Raw genomic sequence first — 13,179 nt, forward strand, 5'->3', positions numbered from 1 at the left:
TCAGGATCCAACAGCACAGGCACAGCTGGGTACTGCAGGTATTGCTCCCCTTATGAGCATCACTTGGGCAGCTCCCATGCCCACACAAACAAAATCCCTGCAGCAATGCTGTCTCCTCCCACTGAGCACTTCTTTCTAAGCCATCATAACCCAGCAGGGGAAGCAACAAAATGGGAGCCAGCAGCAAAGAGTGCAACAGGGCCCCCACCTGATACTTGAAACTGAAAAGCACAGCTGAAGGAAAATGCCTTTAGCATTCCCACAGCTCAAACAGATGTGAGAGAGCCCTTCCAGGAGCAGGAGCATGTGATGGGACTGCTGGAGTGTGCTTGTGACACGAGATGTGTGGCATTTGCCACCTTGAGGCCCTTGCAAGCTCAGCAGCATCTAATTAGCTCCCAGCTGGAAGCCCCTTCCCAAAAACTCCTGCTGTGGGCTGAAAATTATCCTGCTTCAGATCAAGTTTTTTGGACCAACAGATCCTCCTGGGTTTGGCTGGTAAAGTTCTGCATCTCCTGCAGATTGCAGAATAATCCCTGTACATACATTTCTTCTTCAGAAAAGAAAAAAAAAAAAAGAAAGAAAGAAGTATCTCACAAGAAATATACTTGCAAGCCCTATAAAAGTGATTCTCCACACTGCTGCCACAGTACAAAATCATTACATGCTTAGATGCTTAGTGAGAAACCCAACCCAACCCACAGTAAATCTGACTAGCTTTCAGAATACAGTTTCTCATCTTCATATTCAAATTCTGCTTGACTGATATCATACTTTAGACCAACATTAATTATAAGCACAGTGAAAAGAGCAAGCAAGCACTAGCCTGGTCAAAGTGGTAAAAGCTGGGCTGCAGTATATAGTTAGTGACCACAGGTTAAAAATCATCTCACACTAACAAAGAAAATGGATGTGGCCACACAGCTGGTTGAATAAATATGAAAATAAAATTAAATAAACACTAATTAAATCCCCAGCAAATCTTGCAGGTCAGCTCATCTGCTCCTTACCAGGTGTGATTGTTCCACAGTTAAGACAGGCAATGCTGGGTACTGATAGCAGGTGCTGCTAACAGGTAATGCTGTGAGTTAACCACTCCTGGCTAGGAGTGGCACAGAAACTTGTGGAAGTCAGGAATGCTGCCAGAATGACAAAGCAATAAATCCTATAATTTTAATACTGTATCAAAACCTGATATTCGTAGTTACTATCATTTCTAGTTTTACTCTTTAACCTGAAATATAACTGTATACTGCAAGTATTTGCTAATATTTGCTGCTGTTTCATCATGTAGGTGCCTCAGCAACTCTCTACTAGGACTACAAAACTGAAAACTCCAAATTTTTAGGCTCAAAGCACTCTCCTGGTGCTTGTAGGACTCTTGACCTGCAAACCACAGCTTCTGCAGCTTTGACCTCTCAGACAAAGCTCCAAAAGTGGTTTCTGTTGTTTTTTTTTTTTTTTTTTTTTTTTTTTTTTTTTTGTTTTGTTTTGTTTTGTTTTTTTTTTTTTTTTCCCTGCCAAGAGAGAACCAAACAATCTTGAAGAGAGCCGAGACATCTCCTGACTGGAATATCTGTGCCTGCCAGCTGTGATGAGCAGCCCTACTTAGTCATGAACTGACTGCATTCCTTCAGTGCCTTGCAAAATGTCTTGTATTCAGAGGCTGAGTTCAGTAAAAAGGTATCCAGGAAAAGGATTGAAGCTTATATTCACATTCTATTTCATGCCTACTTTGACTTACCTCAAAAATGTTTAGTATGCAGAGTAAATTACTCTGTAGTCCCAAGCTTTGTTCATATTCCATGTATTAAAGAATAAAGAGCCCTATTTACACAGCAAAGGTAAACACAGTTGTTGTTGCTGTGTACATTTTTCTGGGGCACGAGGGCCATGTAGCAAACACTCTCCCCAGAGCTACAGTGACAACATCAATGGAAATAAAAAAAAACAAACCAAGGCTTTTAAACTAAAGTGGTAATTTTTGCAGAAATATGAGGTATCTGTCTGCTTACTACCAGTGAATAAGAGAACCAACTAGAAAGAGCATAGACTAGCAGGAAAAGTTTGTTTCTCTAGCACCTACTGCAAACAATGGAGAGCAGCAGCAGCACCTGTGCAGAATTCTCACAGTGCCATTTAAAGCCCTCAAGAACAAGAAACTGGAAATAAAGCTCAGAACTCAGCCTGGCAAGGAAGGGTTAACTTGCCTCATTGAATGACATTAATTGAATCACATGCCACTGAGAAACATCTAAAATAGATGAGATAAAGGGAAGGAAAAGGCCTGCAGCTTTCATTGAAAGGATAATCTTCCTGCTTTCTACACACATTAGAAATCAGAGGCTTACAGGTAAGCAGGCTTGGTATTCTTCCTGAATACCCTGAAGGACTTGAAAGCTTCTTCCCTCTTCTCCTGAAAAATAATTATCCATTTGTCAAAAATGAAGTCCACGCTTCTCAAGTCTTTTCCCCTGCTCCAAGCAGTGAGGAGCAAAAGCAACTTTGTAGTATTTGTCCATTTCCCTGCAGGAGGCCAGACTCCACAAAGAAGAAATGACTGCATTCCCTGGACCTATCTCCTATTACCCACTCTTACCCTGACACGTCCTTTGAACTGGAGTGAATGGCAGAGAGGTCCTACACAAGACTTTTTTTTTACCAGAGCAGTTTTAGAGTCTAAGGCTTGTTTGTCTGGAAGCAGTTTGTGATCCCCTTATACTAATTTATACAGTCTGTTGCAAAGCAGCACTACTTTGGTAGTAAAACTTAACAAAACATACAAAGCCATATTTTTTTTGTAGCAAGTTTGAACAATGTTTTGGTTTTGTTGGGTTTTTGTTTGTTTGTTTTTTGTTTTTATTAACCAGAATTTACTGTTTTCCTGAACTTTAAATGAGATGCAGAGATGATATTTCAACTTTGCCATGGTGCTAAGGGAGTTTGCTGGACAGCAAACTGCTCCCTGAGAATTTCACCAAATGGCTGCTGAGAAGACAGAGTGGATGTTCCTGAGGCTTCACTAAATCAAGGCTCAGGGGAAAAACATCAGGTGGACTCCTTCTGTGCTAGAGACAGAGCTCTCCCAGAGTCCACATTTCTCTTTTCTTTCACAGAGAATTAAAATGACATATTTTACACCAAATAAAGAAAGAATGCCAAAAGCAGAATATTGAAATGTTCTGCAAAATTAAATAATCACTTTTTCTGATTTCAATTCTAGTCTCTCTCACCTTCTCACTTATTTCTGTTTACACAGTAAGAAATGAAACCTTCATTTTTTAAGAATAAACAAAATCCTTACGGTTAGCTCACTGCTTTTTTTTAGGACTCATTTTTATGGTTCTGTCCTCAGAAAAGGGTTGTTGGGAAAACTGTAAGGGAATGGAGTAATGGAATGCTTTACAGATAGTTCTGTATGCAAATAAACAGACCTTTCTGTAAGTGGATTCTGCCATCAGCATTCACCTGCATTTAGACCTCCCCTGGGCCCTGGGTAATGCAGTGCAGAGCATGGATGGCCGGGTTTATGGACAGCACTCATTTCTCTCTGAAGCTCATCATCATGCAGGGCAGTGTCCTGAAAGGCAGAAACCAAGGTGAGCAGAGGATATATGGTGGGGAGACAGTAAATCACTGAGAGGGAGGTAAACAGAAGATATATGAGTATTGGAAGTTACATCCTAGCGAGTGACATCCTATCCATTTCCTGGCCAGGCTGTTGCAGCAGTCAGTAGCCACATATTCTACCTCACTTTTGCTGTAGCTTGAGTCTTTTGGGGGTTATTATGAGAAGAAATGGAAATAGGAAGGTGCAAGCAGGGATTTCAAAGCCTTCACCCTCCCCATGCAACATTTGGAAATGCACTGAGCCCTGACCATAGCACAGGAGGAGGGGAGGGGTTCTGCAAATGCCACCAGCATTTTAACCAGCAAGAGTGATCAGGACAGAGCCAGTCGGGTGGGGCTGACTCTGCCCCTTGCTTTTGCCTTGACACATCCTGTGACTGCATAATAAACCTCTTTTTCTTGCTTTCCTCCCAGTAACATGTGGGTATTAACACTTCTTTTGTAAAAAGTTGTTTTGGAATCTGCAAGCAGGAGCTCCCTGGTGTGAAGTACTAATACAAATTATTTCTAGCAGGGTGCTGCCTGGAACTTCTGATAAGTCCTGCCACACTGTATTATGAGGTAATATAGAGTAAAACCAGTGAAAGTCCCAAAGCTCTTTTTAAACAAAATATATGAGGAGATAAGATTGCATGAAGTAACTGGGATATTGTCGTTTTCCAGGCTATTCCTTGTGAAAACTGTTGATGGACCCTGAGTACCATCAAACAGCTCTATTTTATTGCATGAAACCAGGTCAGTGTCAGCAATGCTCGACAGGAATCAGCCTGGGGCTGGAGAATAGGAAACACAGATTCCCCTGGAAGTGGAATTCACAGGAATGAATTTAGGAGATGTTTTTAACCAACCTGCAGACTATTAACTAGGCAGGTTGGTCTATAATTAACAGCATCTCTGGACAGTGGCAGACCATTCCTTCTACCTCTCCTTACAAAAAGAGAACGGGGAAGGAAGGAAACAAAACGCAGAACACCATACATCACCTGTAAAATACAAATAGAAAACAATTCATTTTTATCCCATCCTTGCTTTACTAGCAGACTGTTCTGCTCTGACAAATGACTGCCAGACTTTGTTATTCATGTTTTCATCATTTCTCCTGCAATGTAGGTAGCCACGAAATACCAGTCTTTTAATTGTAAAAATAAATTCCAGTTTATTTCAATACTTCTCATCAGAAAAAGAAAAAATCTTTTTACCTCCCATGCAATTTTTAATCCATGCCAAGATATGAGTCTATAAATTTAAGGCATGTATAGGGCTACAGATACCTAAACTAAATACAATGGAGTATGTGTTACTATATAGTATCTTCTAGTAGAAGTTTGTTCACTGATAACACCCCTAAAGGACAGGCCTCATTATCTCCAGTGTCAGTGCCTGTATATAAATATATATAAATATAAATAAATATAAATATGAACATATATATAAATACATATATATAAATACATATATATATATATGATGGAAGATTATGTTGTTTAATAGGTAGATAGGTATACTTTTCAACTGTCTTTAGCCCCGTATACAGCCACACTTACATTTCACCAAATTACAGAATCATTTGGGTTCCTTCAGCTCTGGAAGCCCTAAAAGAATTCCAGGATTCCAGGCAAGATTAAACTCTGTCTCTCTTCACCTTCTACCCTACCTTCTTCTGAAAAGGGTTTATAACAAAACCAGCCATGCTGTGGCTTTGCTAAAAAATCAGTCACCAATATTATGCAGAAATTCTTCTGTCTCTGAAATACTGTTTGGGGATTTTCTTGGCTTGAGAGTCTATCTTTTAACAGAGCCCACCCTTCTTTCAAGTCTATTTTAGCCAAGTGTCTTCACATGAGATAAAACAGACACCTAAAATATAAACACTTGCATCTGATCAAATGGTGAGAAGGAGGAACAAGAGGAATGCCAAGAACCAAGTGTAGCTTCTAGGAGACAGAAACGCTTTTATACAAAAGCAAAAGCTTTCAGCAAAGACTTGATGAGAAAAACTCACCAGTAAATGCCTGACAGACCTTGGCAATGAATAAAGCCTACAGGCTACTTAATAAGGCTGTAGTTTCAATCTAGCAGATCTGGCTATGGCCTGATGGGGACCTGCACCTGACTCATCTCTCTTCTCAAGGCATGCTTTTTAAAGAGAGAGCTATAAGGCCTCAGGACTTCTAGAATAAAAATGACAGCAATATGTTTGAATTTAGCAAGTTCAAAACAAGTAGTTTAACACACTGAAAATGAAATTTTCTCCTTTGCTTGGTTTCTAGACTTAAATAAGTTAATGACTTTCTGAGCAGAGTCACTTTGCACAGCCTTTGCCATTTCTCTAATCCTCACTAGAGTCTCAAGCGCAGCTCCCCCCAAGCCAACCATTTCTGAGCAGCTACAACAGATCTCCAGCAAAAGGAAGAATTTCCCTGTCTTTCTGGAGGCTTCACCTTGCCCAGGATTCTTTAAGGCACACAAAGCAAGGGCAGGGATAACAAATGCCATCTGTCACAACTGATTTGGGCACAATACATTCTTTTTTTGTTTTTCTTTAAAGGAGTTCTTTCAAATAGCAGAATTAAGTGATCCAGTTTCCTGCTCAGCCCACCACAGGACAGACTTTGTGCAGTTGAGGAGGTAGGTGGGAGGAAAAAAATGAACCACAAGGGCAATTAAAAAAATGACCAGAGAAAGAACACAGGAACTACTAATACTGGCATTAGCTGCAGAGCCACAATCTCAGACTGCAGGGAGAGTGTGCAACTCTCAGAACAATAAACCTGCTTACTGGAGATGATGGAAAAACTTTTTTGGGCATTTCTTCAGATTTACAATACCATTACCTGAAAGATCCCTTTCACTTACTCCCATGTTTAATCACGGAAGGGCAATCTTTCATTTCTGTGCCATGTCCCAAGTCTTCTGTAGCTGGTATGGATGTAGCAGCAGATCCAAGAACCATGAAAATCTACATTACCAAAGAACTAATGCACCTATTTTTGCTGTTCTGACACTACTACATGGTATTCACCCAATATATATTGTAGGTCTCCCCAAAATTACTAACAGGACATGTGAATTATAAATGCCAGTTCCCCATGCTTCAGGTCACCAGAAACTTTTACATTTTAACTCAGATGTCACTTAGTGGTTCCAGCAGCAGGAACAGCAGCAAATTTGTCTCAGTTACCATCACCATAAAAAGCAGATACTCTGGAAAACCCCATACAATCAGCCTTGGAAGGTAAGGGTTGTATCACATTTATGGGATTGATGCCTTGTGAAGGCTGACCTAGAAGAGAGGCTGGACAGAGTTAAATAATAAAGTAGGGATTTATTAAAAGGCCTCAGTGGATACACCTTGGGCAGCACAAGAGCCCAGCCAGGGCTACACCCAAGATGAACCAAAATGGTCACAAAATGCACGATTGGCCATCGGGTCTCTCACTTTTAGAAGTTTTGGTCCTTTTGCATATTGGGTTTAATTGTCCAATTTCAGCTTTAGGTTATGAAGTCCCCTTCTTCTTGTTTTTCTCTCTTCAGTCCACGTTGTTTATCCTCTTGGGCCTGAGATTTCCATGGTTGTCCTTGGTCCCCAGCTAGAGAAGGAATTGTTTTGTCTCCCTACTCTGTGAAGAGAGCTCACCAACACTTAATATGAAGCTCTGAACCACACACTAAAGCAGCACAGAATCTGAAAAATACAAAAGCTAAAACCTAAGGCATCAGGATAACACATAAAGCACGATTTTTGGATCTACTTTAGAGGCAAAATCGAAGCAAAAAAGGTGCCTCAATTTCAGGTTAGGAGCTTTATAGATACTGCTAGTCTTGGGTTGTTAGACTGATATCACAGTAGGGGCTTTGCTAAGGTTACTGGTCACTTTGTGGGGTCAGTGTCAGGGTTTGGACTTTTCCAAGTTATTGGATCACTAACCTTATCCTCCTTTCATCTGAGATCATACTCTGTGAAGCTAACAGATCAGAGCCCCTGGTTCACTAAGATAACAATCACTTATTTGAGCAGCAGCTTCACTGAACTTATTTCAGATACAGGAATCTGCCAGGCCTGTGTGGGCTACGCTGATAAAACGGTGCAGGGCTCTCCAGCTGCTCTATAACTGCTGCCACGTCAGAGTCCTCATGGGCCTCTCTGACACAGCCCCTCTGTGAGGGCTCTGGGCTTGAGCAGCTCCTAGCTCAGTTCCTCTTGATCCCAGCGAGCTCAGGGTGACATTCTTGCCATAAAGCATAAGGGAAAATGAGGTCTTAGCTGAACACAGAGAAAAGGGGACATCCCTGCTTTGATAAACACCTTTCTGTTCAGAGGGATATAGATTGGGTAAACAGCAGTCCTCTAACATGGCAGGGGCAATGCTCTTCGAATACCTCTTTGAGGAAAATAAAGGAAGAATAAAGGAAGACAGAGGCAGATTTCAGCACTGCTTCAAGCACTTGCAGTCCTACTGGCCATAAGGGTCAGCAATGGAACTCATTCTTGGGCACAGATTTTGAACACAGAGCTTGATGATATGACTAATGACAATGGAATTGAACTAATAATAATAATGAACCAAACAAAACCCAGTTTTGCACTAGGTCAGGCAGGAGAAAATGAAAGGCAGAAAAAAAAGTTGATATTTTTGTCTGCCAAGGTAAGAATTGATATATTAGAAGAAATAGTGTGTTTTAGTCTTTCTTTAGAAGCAGCAAATAGCTTCCTTTCACACAGCATTAAGAATCAGTGGCTAAAGTGATTTCACCAAATGGGGAATGTATCCCATTCAAAGACAGCATAATGTGCATTGTTATGGCTTTTTCATTTCTCCTGAATAGCAGCAGGTAGCTATTGTTCTTCTCACTTCATAATCTTCAGAGGTTTTCAAATTTTCCATTGTAGATAATACCATCCCAAAGGAGATTGCATTATTATTGGCTTCTCTGACATTATTTCAATTCTGTCTTCCTTTGGTCATGTTTTGAGGTGAAATAAGTACCATCATATCTGCCTGACTCTTGATATAGAGTTTCATTTTCAGGAGTTGTGGAGATATTTTGGTGGATTCCCTTCTTTTCACTAATTATTTGCCTCCTAGTTAATGGGGTGAAGACATCCCAGTCTCACCTTATTAAAATAAAAAATTAAAAATTCAGCAGCTTATGTAATTCTTCTGTGATTTCAGTTAGACACTCATGTGGGTTCTCCCCCTCCTTCCCCTGCATTCACTTGTGGAGATCTAAATAAAATCCAAACCCACTGTACCAGGAGACCAGAGAAACCCTAAGCCTCTGCATTGTCTATGTGTGATAAGGCCCTTTACTATCTCTAAGGAGCAAGCATTAGTGCTGCAGCTTTTCAGTCTTCATTCCTTTTTCAAGTTTCTTCAAGTTCATAACAGCAGAAGAGATTGTGATTTATGGGGAGAAAACAAATTTGATAACAGCCTTCAGATTAAACAGCTGGATTTTCTAATGGAAAAAAAAAAAAATCAAAGTTTTGGGGTACATTTTCCAGTTCCCAAGGACTGCTGACATCCCAGATACTAATTTTCTTCACTCCTAAACTACAAAAACAATGCATACACTGATGTTCATCTATATTCTATCCCAAGTCTAGAGGAAATCCTTGTTTCAATCACTAGCAAAAAAAAAAAAAAACACCCAAACAAACAATAAAAAGCCCAACCAAAAAAATCCCCCCCAAAAAGCCCAGAACAAACTTTGCATGGCCATACACAGGTACACAGTCCAGATTATTTTACCTGATTTTCTTTTGGTAAAATTCCCAACAAAAACCAAAAAGCTGAAGAGCTGCAAAACAGAAGCTTCCCAAAACTTAAAATTATTTAGGATACTATTATATTTTTACTCTCTTAATCTTTCAATTTACCATTAAAAAATTCACAAAGGGGTAAGTTTTGGTTTTCTTTCCCACAGCTAAGTTATGCTTCCTATGGCTCTAACATGAACCAGAAATAAAAAAAATATATATATATAACTATATATATATATTTATCTAAAAGTTAGAAAGGTGACAGAAGAGAAAGTTGCTCAATTACAGGAGTATCAAAACCAAGTAAAAACCTTGATAAGATCACTTGATTGTCACTTCTAGCTAGTTCAGTTGGTGCCAAACCCAAAATGCTTGAATTTGCTGACCCTGCACTCTTTGCCTACCAAAGACATTCATAAGGACAACAAACTCACCCTTATTTACCAGGGCCTATATCAATCAAAATGCTTCAATAAGGTCTATGGATCAATTCAGTCTCCTATTTGCAGGACTGAAACTGTGAGCAGGTTAGCACCCTCAGCTGAATAGGGTGATGTCAAAGTAAAAAAACCCATACAAAACAATTTGCACAGCAGTCAGCTCATCAAGCTTGCTTGGCTAATGCCAAAGCATAGGATCTGTGGCAGAACAATATGCCTGAAGCACACCTAACCTGCTGAAGTTTTGCAAGGTTTAGGTTTGAAGGTTATTTTATTGACATTTTCAGCTTTCAGAGCCGAGTCTCACTCATATGAAGAAAAACCTTAATTTTCATTCATTTCCTTGCCCTAAGAAAGAAAAGTGTAAGATTCCAAAGTCTTAAAAATGCTGGATCATTCTAGTCCAAGGTAAATGAGGCACTTCTTACGTCCAAGTGGTCTGACAACATTTTGAGTGGAAGAAGAGAACGTAAGGAAGACTGTTGGTGTTATTAAAAATAAAAAAAAATTAAAAAATTTAAAAAAGAGAGAAAGGAGGCTATTACTGGTTATTAAATCTATATAATCAGAATGCTTCATACTCCTGTGCAGATGTAAAATAGGACATAATCCTGTCAAAATCCCACCAAGCAACCATGTTCTTACTTCAGACACCAAAAATGCCTCTGTGCCCAAGCTCTTCTCCCAGTATTTAAAATGTTTATGGATCAAAGATCCAAGAATTACCCTCAGGACCCATGAGGACTGCACATGTGTGAGCATTGAAGTAGGAAACACATGAGGAAAAAAACAAAACCAGCAGTTTATGTTTTCCTTGGCACTCCTGAAAACCACACCTAAACTCCTGACCCACAGATATGGGCATGTTGGAAAAGAGACACTTTAGCCATGGGACAGATATGTAGAAGTCCTTCACAAGGCACAAATGTCACACACACACAAATGTCAGTGCCAATTTAATGGTAAATTACATCCATCTCAACAGAGTCTCAGGTCTCATCTCGTGGCAGACCCCAAGACCTGAAGTATAAATTCTTCCTACAGACCCTGAGGCATTTGCTCCATGCATTCAGAAACCCCTTCTTGACTATTCACATGTCCCTCACAGGAATCACTGTCATGTCAGGTAAGATTGTGTCAAATTCTGGTATTTAACCTCAGAATCTCCCAAGCTCCCCCACACCAGGGGATCCTGCACGTTTGCTTCCTCTCTAGTCTGTTACAGGGATGTGCATTTCCCTCGTGGATAGCTCCTGCTTCCAGCCACTTCATGCTCCAGCAGCTCTGTAAAACTGATATTTTGTCTGCAAGTTGCTACCCCTGGCAGTGGGACTATGCCCAGGGAATACTTCCCTGCTGATGATAGAGGGACAGATCCAGAAATCAAAATCCTTGAATAGGTGCCTGCCTTGCAGCTGAATTTCCAAACTTTTGTACTGCTGATTTTAATTGATCAGTGCTACCAAAAGTAGTTGGAGACAAAATCAACTTTATATTAATCTATATAGGAACACAATGTTTCTGGCCTTCTTTACTGACCACTATCTTACCTTGATTACCTCTATTGTATTTACAGGGTACCTCATGGAAGGAAGGAATGATGAATCTGACTCTTTGTCCTTAGAAGGTTAATTTATTATTTTATGATCTATATTATATTAAAGAATGCTGTACTAAACTATACTAAAGAATACAGGAAGGATACTTACAGAAGGCTAACAAGATAATAATGAAAACTCGTGGCTCTTTCCAGAGTCCCAACACAGCTTGACCCTGATTGGCCACAGTCAAAACAATTCACATGAAACAAATGGAACAATCACCTGTTGATAATCAATCTCCAAACACATTCCACATGTGAGCACCACACAGGAGAAGCAAATGCAAATGAGATAAGAATTTGTTTTCCTTTTTCTCTGAGGCTTCTCAGCTTCCCAGGAGAAAATCCTGGGCCAAGGGATTTTTCCAGAAAATATGACGGTGACATACCTCTAAACAAGCTACCTCAGAATTTTATACCTAAGCAAACAAAAAATAAATTTTGAATTATTTTTGAACGCTTTCATGAATAAAAGCAGTTACTTCAGCTACTTTAATTCATAATTTGATCTTTTTTTCCTCAGTCACAAAAAACATTATATATATCTGAAGACACCTGCCAAATCCTGCCTGGATTGCATGTTCAGCAGAGCAGTTACTTGTTTTATAACTCACCCTGGTTTCTACACTGAGGGCTCGCCAAAAGGGGTTGTCCCACACTACCTGAGCCAAAGAACAAGTCCAGTGACAAGAACCAGGCTCAGCACCTGAGTACAAATCTATTAGCAAATCCTCTGCATTTCCTCTGCTAGTATTTGGGAAGGTCTTTCTTTATCTTATCAGAAACCCGACTGAAAGCTTTCAGATCCATCCCAACATTCTGCTTCTCCATTGGGCTCATCACATTGTGAGTGAGATATTGCCCATGGGAAAGAGCCACAGGGGGAGGGCAGGAACCTGGCTGAAACACAGGGCACTGTCACCTGCAGGCAGGTTTATTAATTAACAACAACATTTTAACACCACAGAACTATGTTCAACTATAATAAAGCAGCGATTTTTTTTTTCTTACTTTTATGGTTTTAGTTGATTTAAGTGAACCCTTTTGAGAAAGCTACCTAAGGAGTGACATGCAACAATACAATCTGACATTGTAGTGGGTTTTGTGCTTTAGGGGACTTTTAAGTGATGTTGCACTGAATTCAGTTCACAGCACGTTCAACCCAGAGAATGAACGTGCTTGTGTACAGGACCTCACTGAGTCAAGGTTTTTGCCTGTCTTTACCTGAGTATTGGACGTCAGGTTCAAAAAGCTAAATTCTACCTTTGTCATCCTTTCTCATGGAGAGGAGTTGACCTAGAACACAATGGAAACCCAGACCATTGCAAACTACATAGGAGAAAACAGACTGCTGGGAAAGAGGAGGGGCTCCTGAGGTACTGAAAGATAGCAGCATACTGACTTAATTGGGGAGGAAGTTGTTCTCTGGTTGTATTGCCACTGCCACCATATTTTTCTTCATATTAGTTCTGCTTCCAAGTCTGAAATGTCACTTTGGGGACTGCTGCCAGATGTTGTTTGGATGAAGGTGACAGAAAGTGTTATAATACTGGATGAGTCTGGCATATGTGCATCATCTATAATAAAGTTCTACCTGCAAGAGCAGTGATAATTTGCAGAAACTGATGAGCTTTTGCTGAAGAGGAGAAGCTATGGCCAGCACTGCATAAGTAGCATGAAATTCTGTATCCCACTGAGAGTTCACTGCGAGCGTGTCTCTAATAGCAAGTTCATGAGTAATGGTA

The sequence above is a fragment of the Agelaius phoeniceus genome, chromosome 2, assembly GCF_051311805.1.
Source record: "Agelaius phoeniceus isolate bAgePho1 chromosome 2, bAgePho1.hap1, whole genome shotgun sequence".
Classification (NCBI taxonomy): domain Eukaryota; kingdom Metazoa; phylum Chordata; class Aves; order Passeriformes; family Icteridae; genus Agelaius; species Agelaius phoeniceus.